This window comes from Notamacropus eugenii, chromosome 6 (genome assembly GCF_028372415.1).
Source record: "Notamacropus eugenii isolate mMacEug1 chromosome 6, mMacEug1.pri_v2, whole genome shotgun sequence".
Taxonomy (NCBI): domain Eukaryota; kingdom Metazoa; phylum Chordata; class Mammalia; order Diprotodontia; family Macropodidae; genus Notamacropus; species Notamacropus eugenii.
The window spans coordinates 45,358,422-45,371,410 of record NC_092877.1 but is presented as its reverse complement, the minus strand read 5'-3'; positions in this window follow the sequence as shown (position 1 = coordinate 45,371,410).

The following is a 12,989-nucleotide window of genomic DNA, read 5'->3' as shown; positions in this document are numbered from 1 at the left end:
AAAATTGAGCAGTCAGATTCTCCCTTTCCTCTCCTTGCTTCTCCCACACTTTAGGAGACAGAGCTGCCAGGAGGCAAGAGAACTGGGGTAGGGACACAACTGTACAACTTATTAGCTTCGTAGGCTTTACTTCTCTGGGCCTCAACTTCCTCATCTCTAAAATGGGGATAAAATTGCCTTCCTTGACTGACATTGGGCCAAAGGGGCCTAATACATGCCTGTTGAATTAATTTAAAGTGAATATCTGTAGTAAATGACCTTTCACTGTTTTCCTGAAAGACAAATAAGATAACATATGAAAAGCACTTTAATTAAAGGGCTATCGTATTCCCAACTGTTGTTTCTCTTTGGGCAAAAACCCATAGGTGAGGTCTTGTCTGGCCCGCCTGGACTGGATAGCATCTATGGAAGAACGAGGCTGCTTATAAACTGCTCAAGCTGGACTATAGTATCTGGCTGGCTCAGGGAAGGATAGAGATTTCCATCCAGCCATTCACCAAACCCTAGGATGTCAGAGCTGGAAGGGACCTCAAGGGTCTAACTCTCTCTCTCATTCAGTGTGGTTAAATATACCATACACTTATTAAATGCCTTCTGAATGCAAGGCTCTGTGCTAGGCATTAGGGACATAAAGACAAATCCAGGCCCAATCAAACTACTGGGGAATATGATGTAAAAACAAATAAATGTAACGTAAGGTAAAGTGTGGCAAGATCAAAAGAGATGATGGTATCAATTATTTATAATTATAATATAATAAAATATAATAATATAATTATAATTATTACTTGTCTAATAATCATCATTATTGTAGCTAGCATTTATATAGCACTATCTGCAAAGCACCTCACAAGTGCTGTCTCATTGGATCCAGAAAATTAGTTTGATCCCGAAGAATTGTGCCAGGAAAATTTGAGGAAGAAGACAGCGCTTTTACTTGAGGGGAAATCAGGGGAGCCTTTATGGAGAATGTAGCATGTGAGCTGTTGCTGTTAGCCATTTTTCAGTTATATCTGACTCTTCATACTCCATTTAGGGTTTTCTTGGCAAAGATTCTGGAGTGGTTTGCCATTTCCTTCTCCAGCTCATTTTACAGAAAAGAAAACTGAGACAAAGTGGGTGAAATGACTTGCCCAGGGTCACACAGCTAGTGAGTGTTTGAGGTTGCATTTGTGCTCAGGAAGCTGTATTCCTTACACCAGGTCTGGCACTCTATCCACTGCACCACCTAACTACTCATCTGAGCTGACGCTTGAAGAAAGAAGCATTTCTTCTCCCCCCTACCCCAACTGAAACTCTCTCCTCTTTCAGACTTTTCTGTTGTGGCGAGGGCACCCCCATTCTTCCACGACACAGTTCATCCTTGATTCTTCATCCTCATTTGGCCCACGTAACCAATCAGTTGCCTTCTTTTGCTATTTCTACCTCTTCTCTACTCCCACAACCACCACCCTAATTCTGACCTCAGTCATTTGGACTATTTCACTAGCCATGCTTAATAAACACCAAACCTCCCCAACAAATAAACGAGCATTTCCATCCAAATTAGAATAGAAAGAGGATTGCATGTGAAACCATTAATCTTCATTACATATAGCTCACATTTTTAAAAACCCACCATAATAAATTACTTTCAAAACTGTCCTGATTATCTGTTTCCTTCAGCTTTCTTCTGTTGTCTTTGGTGCATCTTCTGTCCTTCATTTTAAAATTTTAATTTAATTTTTCAATGAATAAAAATCTATTTTGTCTTCTTTCCACCTTTTCCCATTGGCAAAAGCAAAATAAAACCATTGTCACAAGTGTATATAATTAAAAAGAAATTCCCTCATTGGCCAAGTAAAAGAAAGTCTCATTCTACCTGTTCATTTTCTTTTAAATGCTTCAATGACCCTTTTTTCTCTAAGTTTTTGGAGGTAACACTGTCACTATTTTCTCCCTCCCTTCTGACCTGACAAGAATTAATCAGTGTTGAATGATTGATGGATTTCAATGAATAGACAGGAGAAGGGAGTGAATTCTAAGTATGAGGGATGGCTTACATGAATGCAAGGAGGCAGGACAAGTCAGGAAAGACAATGAAATTACTCCAGTGCTGATGGAATATAGGATATGTAAAGGGGAATATTATGAAATAAAGCTGGAAAAATAGGTCAAAACCAGATTGTGTGGAGTCCTAAATACTGGGCTAAGGAGTTTGTCTTTTATCCTATAAACAAAAGGAGATGACTGAAGATTTTTTAAAAATAAATTTTTATTGATATCTTCTGTTTCTTATATTATCATAGTTATCCAAATATTTCTCCTCTTGCCCTCACCTGACTCCCAGAGAGCCATCCTCTATAACAAACATTTTTAGAGAGTTAAAAAAATGGGCACAGCTGATGAATACATTGAAAAAAATCAGATAACATATGCACCTGTAGACCTCCCACCTCAATGAATGGGGTTTGGGGGTGTCCTGTCATACCCCTTCGTTCTAGTTCTGCTTGATCTTTATAATTTTGTTACATTTGCTTTTGTTTTTATGTATATTTTATTATGCATAGTTTTTTCAATTTCTTTCCATTTCTCTTATTATGCATAATTATTTTATTATGCATAGTATTTTTTTCCATTTCTTTGTATGTTGTTTTCTTGGTTCTTCTTGCTCAAGTCTACATCAATTCATGTGGATCTTTCCATACTTCTCTCTATTCATCACACACAGTGTTTCTGACAGCACACACTGTCATGTGCCACAATTTGTTTAGCCATTCCTCAGTTGATGGGCATGCGCTTTGTTACCAATTTTTAGGTATCACAAAAAGTGCAGCTACAAATATTTTGGAGCATATGGGTACTTCTTGTCAATGACAACTGGAAGATTTTCAAGGAGGGGAGATGGAAGAGGAGTAATGTCAGAGTTTTTGCTTTAGGAAAATTAATTTGACAGTTGACAGTATTGGACAGGTGAGAGATGGGAAACCATGGAAAGATATTACAACTGTCTAAATAAGTGGTAATGAATGAATAAATGAATGAACCATTGTTAAGTGCTTACTCCATACAACGTTCTATGATAAGCCCTGAGAATACAGATAGAAAAGTAAGACAGTTCTTGATTTTAAGGAGTTCACTTTCTAATGGCAGACATAATACATATGGAAGGTTTCAGCCACATGTCAGATCGAAAGGTCCCCTGGTCCTTAGAGAACAGCGGCAGAGCACATGGTAATGCCTCTTCTGTAATGTCATTTCCACTGTGAAACTGTACCAGTTTCTGATGGACTATTTGGCAGTACCAAGGACTTTGGTAGTAAAAACTTTATTAATAAGACCCTGAAGTTGGGTGCCTCCCAAAAAACCAACAGGTGGTAGTGGGTAAAAATGTGAGAAATATGATAAAGGAAGAATCTACAGATATCAAGGCTAGATGAACTCTAGGGAATGAGAGACAGATTCAGAGAATCAGTGACTCTCAGAGTTGGACATGACCTCATCTAGTTCTACCTAACAAGGAAGTATTTCTATCATATTCACAATAATTGGTCAACATCGAAGACCCAGAGAGGAAATTCCACTATCCTCCAAGGCAGCCCTTTCTATTTTAAACACCCCCAATTGTTAGGTACTTTCTCTTTATACAAACTTAAATCTTTCAGCAAGCTCTACCTCAGGTTGATAATTCTACCTTCTGGGGCTAAACAGAGCAGATATAATCCCTCTTCCATATGACAAGCCTTTCAAATACTAGAAGACAGAGAGCATGTTCCAACTAGGTCTTCTCTTTTGTCAGGAAAACTTTATGTCTGAGGCTTAATCCAAAAGACCCAGGACCCCTCATCTCTCTAGTTTGTTATCCAACCCAGGTGGGACCTAGGATCATTGATAGCTGGCACTAAGGCAAAGGGGTGGGGGAGTACCAGCTCTCATTAAAAACCCTCAGCCTCATAAGACTCAAAACATAAAATGGTTTTATTTACAAATTAATGGACACCATTAGGATTCATATCTGAAACCATGGAGAATCAAGGGACCACCCTATGGGAAACCTTCCCTTTAGAGACTTGTAGAATCTCTGGGATTTATAGTAACCTCTTGGCTGATGCACCTACAAGGAGGAGGCTGGAGTTTGTAGCTTCCCATGACTGTCCACCTTTTGCATCTTGTAGCTCCCTTTGGGTCCCAGTAGGTGGTCACATCTGCCATACATACTTAATGCCCTTTGCAGCTCTGCCTCCAGGGATGCAGATCTTTTGTTTACTTCTAGAGGTCTGATGCTGTCTCCATGATGATGCTCTTTACCTCCATGGAGGTACCTGTTCCATATGGAAAGGTTATTGGAGCCTGTGACTCACCAAATATGACTATAGTTCATAAACATACCTCCAGGCCAGAGTGTTTCCATCCTTCTAGAACTTGCTTTCATATATCTGGGTCCCACAGTCCTTACCCTTCTACTCCAAGGGGTCTCTTAGGTACTATGGGAATTTTCCCTTGCACTATTTAAGAAAAAAAATCTGTTTTTCATTCTCAAATAGTATAGGATGAGTCAGCCCCATTTTTTTGCTATTCTCATCCCCAATACATGGGTGTAATACTTCTTTGTATTAGTACCTCCTAACTGAATCTTGGGATTTGGAGGAGCTTCACTCTCCCCAGTTGTCTTTCTCCCATTTTTGAGGAAGGGGAAGTGTGATTTAGTTAGTGTAAATCTGTTCTCAGAGCCAGTAAAGTCTGGGTTCATGCCCCTGCCCAGATATGCACTGGCTGTGTGATTCTGAACAAAGCACTTCTCAGGGCTCCAGGCAATTCCCTAATACTAAAAGTTGCAAATGAGGTGCCAACCGGTAGCAGTAAAAGGAATTTCTTCATCCAGAGGTTTCATATGCATATATACATATATATATATATATACACGTATATATGTATTTGTATATTTCCCATAAAAAATTGGAGGCTCATTCTTTATCCCTTCAATCCAGGTTCTGGGCTATTCAAATTACTCTGCTTTACTTAATATCTACAAAATAGAAGAGAGAAGGACCTTGGTGGCTGGGCCCAGGGCAAGAATCTATGCATAGGGAGAAGGAAATTCTGGAGTGTCTACTCCAAAAGTACCCCTATTTCTTTCAATTAATCTCCATATGGCATCTTGGTTAGCCTCTGTGAGTGTCCTTCCTAATATGTAGAATCTAGAACCAAATACAGGGTTCTAGGTATGTTCTGACCAGGACAGAGGAGGGTCATCATCTCTCTCATTTTAGACATGCTGCCTCTCCTAATGCAACCCAAGATCAAAATAGCTTTTATGAATGTCATAGCATACTCTTGATTCCTATTGAGTTTGCAATCCACTCAAACCCTCAGATTCTTCTTATGTAAATGTATACCTAGTCCACATTATTCCCGTTCTTCACTAATGCAGTTAATTTTTGGAAACTAAGTGCAGAAACTTATATTTACACTTGGCAAATTTCATTTTTATTGGTTTTGTCCCATCATTCTAGTCTGTTGAGATATTTGGGGATCATGACTCCACACTCCAAAGTGTTACCTGCCCCTCCCAGCTTTGTGTTATCTACACATTTTACAAACATGGTGCCTCTGCCTTCATAGAAAACAATGATAAAACTATTAAACAATATAGGGTAAAGAGCAGATCCCTGGGGCACTTCACTAGAGACCTCCCTCCAAGTTCACATACATCCTTTAATGAATACTCTTTGGTTTCAAATTTACCTATCTCGTCTGTCATCTAGCTTACCTTTCTTCATCTTGTCCACAAGGATAGCAGGAGACCATCCAATGATTTTCTAAAATCTAGCTATACTAATTTTTTTACCATATAGCATCGTCGGATGCATACTATGTAGCATGTAGTGTACTATATGACATACATGCTATATAGGGCTGCTAGGTTAAGGAGTGTTGGAAGCAGGAAGACGAGTTTAAAAAAATCAGTATTAGAAACCCTGGGCAAGTTATTTACCCCTTTTTGCCTCAAGTTCCTTCATCTGTAAAATGGGGATGATAGCACCTACCTCCCAAGGTTGTTGTGAGGATGAAGTGAGATAATGACTGTACAGTGCTTAGCACAGTGACACGTTACACTATGTACATGTTAGTTATTACTACTACTACTGTTACTACTATGTGGCTTCATTCACATTTATATGTATGTATGTGTATAAGTATATGTACATATAGACCTATGACATATGTGTGTATATATTATGCATACATATATATGTGTATATATGTGTGTGTATATAATATAAAGAGAAAGAGAGAAGGAGGAAAGAGAGAAAGAGAGGGGGGGGAGCAAGAAAGAGAGAGAGAGAGAGAGAGGCAGGGGGAGGAGAGATGGGAGAGGGGGTTGAGTTCAGTGCCAAATGGTTACATCTGAGTCACTAACTCCTTGTGCTCACCAGGAATGGAGAGTTTAGTTGCATGGAGACCAGATGCTAGAAGGTCTCATTCTTCCTCCAGCCTGGCCTGGCGTGGCCTCCTAGGGCTCCCCAAGGGTATTCCCTGACAGGTGTAGCAGCAGACACCACAATGTGCCAAGGTAAACATCCCAAGCACCAGAGTTATAAACATGGGATTCCCCGGAGTCTCTATCCCATCTCTATTAGCAGACTCAGCACACCTGGGAGTAGGAGGGGGGAGGGGAAGCTTGGGGGAAAAGTATGGCGGGAAATCCATGAAACCATTTTCAGCTGTCCCTACTACTCTACATCTAGGGTCCTAGGACCTTCAATAAATGCAAGGAATCTGCCATAAACTCTATATTTGTCCTTCAAGGCCCATTTCAGGTATTGCCTCCTTCAAGAGACCATCCCTGAATAATACAATCACAAGACCATGGATCCCAAGGGGTAAGAAACTGTAGAGGACATATACTCAGATTGTTTAATTTTTATGAATGAGGAGATGGATGCCTATAGAGGTTAAGTGACTTGCAGAAGCTTACACAGGTTAGGTACATAGTGATGGCAGGGTTTGAACTGAGGCCCTCTGACTCTAAATCCTGAGCTCGTGCCAGGAGACATACTGTTCACACAGATTTCTCTCTTCTTGGAGATGTCCCTTAAAGGCAAACCCATCCACCCCCCTCAGTCACAAGCTGTTGTTTGAGGCTTAAGTCTTTTCTCCCCAGTCAGACTAAAGACCCCAAGGGCAGGCCCTGAGTCTGTTCCTTTTCTATTTTTCTCAGACAGTGAAATCCAAGGGGGCTTCTTCTCTGCTTCCTCTAGACTAAGGACCCTGAGGGCAGAGTTCAAGTTTCTTGCTTCTCACTATGTAGCCTAATGTTGATTGGGCTCAATGCCCAGGAGACCTTCCAGAAATGTCTAATGATGGATTAGTTAGTGGAGCTGCGAGCCAGAGATTGATGTTGGCTGGAATGATCAGGGCAGGTTTTCTGGAGCCCACCCAATGGTGGGATTTAGTTCCAGGCAGCGGGATGGTGGATGCAAGGCTTATTGGGGAATGTTGTGGGGGAAGGAGGGGAGCAAGTTTGCAGATATTGGAGAACCCTGGTTCAGGAAAAGCATTCAGGGAACTATGGGGGTTCTCAGCAGAGACCAGCCAGGCCAGCCCTTCTCACAAAGGAGGAGAGATTGGGAGAGATCTGCCAAAAAGCACATTAGAAGTGAGGCAAGAGAGCCTAACTAGAACCCAGTTCCCCAGTCTGCCTTCTCTCCTTCCCCCCATATCAGAGCTGTATCCACTGCAGGATGATCTCCCCACTTTCCTACCCCTGCATTGCCACAAACCGGCTGCCCAAGTTCCTGGAGCGCTTCCTGCTGATCAGATTAATGATCAGGAAAAAGCCAGCCTTGGAGGAGGTACCAGTTGGGAACCATCCGGCAAGAACCAGCACAGGGGAGGATATTAATGAGTTGCCTGGGAGCCAGGCCCAGAATGGGGAGGGGAAGGGAGGAGGAGAGCAGAGGGGAGGGGAGCTGGCAGCACAGTGAGAGGCTGGAAAAAAACACACCAAACAAAACAGTCACCGACTCAGGTCTCTTCCCTGCAGGGAAGGGGGGAGGGAAAGAGCTTCATTCCAGCCCCTCCCCCACCCCCTCCTGCTGCTTCCTAGTCCCAGCTCCGCAGTGCAGAGGTTCAAGGTCCTACAGGCAGCCCAGCCCAGTCTACCCTTGCCAGTGCTGGGATGGACTCAGGACCCCGAATCTGAAACCTGGAGCCCAGTCCAACCTCATTCAAGGCTCCGTACCTAGAGCCCACTTGAGCCCACAACCCCAGATCCTTGGATTTGGAACTGGAAGGGTCTTTGGAGAGCATCAGATCCCCTCCTGTTACAGATAAGAAAACTGAGATGCAGAGAGATGAAGGGACTTTCCCCAAGCAGTCAGGAAGCAGGCAGACTCAGTATGCACAGCCAGGCCCTCTGGCATCAGATCTGGTTCTCTTTCTGCCTCAGTTCCCTCAGCTGTAAAATGGGGAACATCATAGCATCGGCCACAGAGGACTGATGTGTGAATCAAATGAGGTAACATTTACTTAAAAAACAAAATAAAACAAAACACAGCACTGTGCCTCATACATGGCAGGTGCTTCATAAATGCTGTTTTTCTCTTATGCTACAGGGCCTCCTACATCGAGCCCAGAGTTCAAAGCCCAACTCAGCTCACAGAGGAGCTGAGCTAGTTGACCCCTGGGTTCCTGGATCAGGGAGGGAAGTTCATTAGAATTCACTTTCCTCACTGATATCATATTTCTTGCCTTCTCAATGAGTGTGGGAGGGAATTCCAAAATCAAATTTTTTTAAATGAATGTTAAAAAACAAGTAATTAATAAATTAAAAAATTTTTTAAAATGAATTCAGCTTCCTCCTTTCTCTGGAGTTCCTGAGTCATATTCTCAGTGGTCAGTCTCTGAAGACTCACACTGTCTCCAGGGAAAGTGCAGCTGCCCTCCTCTGTCCCCTTCTGTATATCTTCTAATCAGTGAGTGGATTGAAGCATCCTGGGAAACCAAGCAGTCAGCTAGTGGGTAGTGACCTCTGCATTTCTCTTTATGCCCAATCCTGAGGGCAGACCTCTGCCAGCAGAGGCTGAGGAGTAGCCCCAAGCTAGTCTCTTAGGCAGTTCCCAACCTGGACAGCAGCACTGGACTGACAATATGGTGCACTAACAAAAGCTGCACAATGATGTAAGACTCTCCAGAACTGGGGAAGAGAAAGATGGGTGTGATCTGGGCTAGTAATGCAAGGCTTTCTGGGATGGGACCTGAGGGATAACAATATTAGCTAACCCTTATGTAGCATTTTAAGGTTGACGAATCACTCTACCTCCCAAATCAGCAGATTCTACCTTGGACAGTTCTAATCATTTGGAAGCATTAAGTATCATATAAGATAGACAGTGATAAGGAAAAAAGGAGATATCCAGGTAAAGCGTCCTCAGAGAATCTGTAGAGGAAAAGATCACTTTCAGCTGGGGAAATCAAGGAAGGCTTCATAGAAGAGGTGACTGACTTGATCTAAGCCCTGAGGGAAGGGTAGACTTCCAGCAGACTGACATGAAGAGGAAGTAAGTACCTGAATGTAAGGAGGTGGGAGAGGGAGTATCAAATGTGTGTGTGTGTGTGTGTGTGTGGAAAGCTAGTAGTCCAGTTCTGCTGGGGCATAAAGTGAACGATGAGATTGCTTGAAAAAGTTGGTTGGAGCCAGATGGTAAAGGATTTTGAGTGCTCGGCTAAGAAGCTTACATTTAACTCCAGAGGTAGTAAGGAGCTACAGACCTTTGAGCAGGAGAATGAATGAAAAAAATGTTTAGTAAGCATTTACTACATACCAGGAACAGTTCTAGGCTATGGGTACACATATATATTTAGATAGATACAGAGAGATAAAGATACATATATACATACATATATGTATATATACATATACACACATACACACACACAAAAGTGAAGTAGCCATGATCATATTTTAATTGTGTGAAGGGGGTAATATACAAGGAGTTTTTGTATGGGGAGTAATGGGGACAAAGAGTGGAGCCAAGGGACGATAGACAATAGAGAGTATGCCTACTCTCTTCAGAAGCAGTGTGAGTATTGATTTATTACTGTTCTCAGACTTATCAATGAGAGTTGGTCAAAGGTGGATGCCAAAGGTAGACTGGCCATCCTGAAAAGAGCTCCAAGAAGCTGTAGCACTCGAAGTGGCCACCTCTGGCAAAACCTTTCAGGGATGGGCTAAACCAGGTTGAGGGTAAGTGACAGACCTCAAACTCACTGGTGAGTTAGGGGATGTCTATCCAAATACATGAAGACTTTAACCCAGCAGAAGGGGCAGATGGGAATGATTTGTTCCAATGGCCTTGAAGGTGGCTGAAGCAGGCACTGTGGAGGGCTTAGACCTTGGTCAGACATGGAAGACACCAAGGTCATCCACTACATTCTGGCCCACCCCCAGTCATCATGACTTTTGTCCTGCTTGCTGGATTTAATCACTCTGGAAGAGAGAATGAGGCTGACAACTTTGTGCAGCCCTGCCTCACTTAAATCCAGTTCACTAACAAGTCAACATGGCACTCATGATGTCATCGGTCCTCTTCAAAAATGAAGAATGAAAAACAGCAACAATTGCTTCCAGAAAAAGAAGTGGAAGTGAGACAGTCTAGAAAGGCAGGTAGCCAGATAGCTAGGCTATGAGGTCAGGGGCCAATTAAATATAAAGGCTAGGTAGGTTTGCCCTCCTTCCTCCACCAATCAAGACAGATCAGCATGGGGGGGGGGGGGGGGAAGAGTTCTAGCCATGAATGGATTAGCTCAGACTGTTCAGACTTGTGTGTTAGGAAGACAATTTTGGTAGTTAGGTGAAGATTGGATTAGAAAGGGCAGAGCCTGGAGAGATTGGGAGGCCAACCAGAAGGCCATTATAATAGTCCAGGTGAGAGGTGATAAGGCCCTCCCTGGACCTTACAACCCTCTCTACAACCCTCTTGTTAGACCATTCCTCATTCTTTCCCTCTCCTGGTTCTTTGCTATTGCCCCGGTGGGACACTATGATACTAGGAAATATTTAACAACTGGATCTCTGGGGCAGGGGTGGGGGAGGGAAGTGCCCTGGACATACTTTTAAGTTTAAGCATCATTATTAACATTTTATCCATATTTTTCTTAAGTCCAGACAATCAACAAAACAATAAATCAATCCATGAATTATAATGTTTGCACATTTCCAAGATGTGAATGGTCAGGTGGGGCAGGAGTTCAGTGGATAGAATGCTAGACCTGGAGTCAGGAGGACTTGAGTTCAAATCCAGCCTCAAGACACTTACTACCTGTGTGACCCTTAAATCACTTAAACCTGTTTGCTTCAGTTTCCTCATCTGTAAAATGAGCTGGAGAAGAAATGACAAACCACTCCAGTATCTTTGCCAAGGAAACCCCAAATGGGGTCCCAAAGAGTCAGACACAATTGAAGAACAAAATGCTTATGCTTATGCTCTCTGAAGTCCAAGCTGGCTCTAGTCCATCTCTGGGTGAAACACATACGACTCTATCTGACCTCTGTCTTCTTTTCCTTCAGAGTGAAGAGTGTGTGTGGGATGGAGCTAGAGTCTTGGATGCTGACATCAGATTTCAGGGAAGCTCTTTCCCCTCAAAATGCTGAGAATGTTCAGGTCTTAGAAACAATTGCTCAGGGACTGCTTCATCCCATAACTGAGCTCCTGAATATGCAATGAGCAGTACTAGGCTAGAAGCCAGGACACCTGAGTTCATAACTTACTCTGTGACCTTGCCCTGTCTGGGCCTTAGTTTCCTCATTTATAAAATAAGGGAGAGAGACTAGACAGTTTAGTCTCACCTCCTGCCCTACCACTTAAACTATACTGGAAGATGCATAAGAAGATAAACCTCACCAAATTTTATTTCAAAAGCTCTTCTCACCTTGACCTCATTTCACTTCATCAGCATGACCAGAGCTACTCTCCCCATTTAGTATGTGGGTTAATTGGGGGCCCCACAAGGGTCAATGGCTTGTCAATAGCACAGTTGGGACCTGAAGACAGGTCTCTTTTACCTATTTGGGGCTTCTTCCCCTGAATCAGGGTTCTATAGAGCTGGCCTTTGGGTCTGAGCACTGCCCATGGTTTTCAAAGAGGCCCAGAGTTCATATATCAGTCGCAGTAGGGCACGATGTCTCCAACAACAGTCTGAGATTCCCATCGTGGGAAGAGTGGAGGCTGTTTCTGGGACATGTTTATCCTGGAGGAGAAAAGATTTAAGAGAGGCGTAGGTAATAGAATTGAAAGCTGGGAGAAAATGCAGTTCTCTATTTAGTTATACCCTTTCATTTTCTAGATGAGGAAAGTTAGCTAGTGAAGTGACTTGTCCCAGGTAACATAGTGACAGTTGTCCTCAAGTACTCAAAGGCTTGTCTTGTGGAAGGTGGATTCAACTTTTGTTTGTCCTTAGAAGGATAAACAAGGAGCCAGGGGTAGAGGTCACTGAGAGACTGGTTTGACGTAAGGGAATTGTCAGAAAGTGGAATGGGAGACCCAAGGAGAGATGAGTTCGAGATGTCCATTCCACAATGCATCCTGTCTTTGCACACACAGTACAGACTACAAGGGGTCCTGCTGACATCCAACAGGTCCAACCTGGCACAAAAAGTTGAAGTAGGTCAGACAATGTGTTGGCGGTGGTGGCCTGGTTATGCCGCAGGACCAACACTTGATGGGCAGTGGGTAGCCCTGAGGAAACTGCCCAGGAAATCTGTTTGGAGTAGGTCTGGGTCTCATTGCCATAGAGGAGACTGTACACAGAGACCCTGTGCCTGAAGCCCTTAGTTTATCACAAAGGGCACATTAACCTTTTCTATACAACTCTTCTCCTCCCTCTCTCCAAATTTATCCCTCTTGCAAACTTACCTATTTCTTTAAAGCATGTTACCACTCCTTTTGTCTCCCAGGTTCACAACCTCAGTCATCTCTCCATACTTATAACCAGTTGTCAGGTCTTGT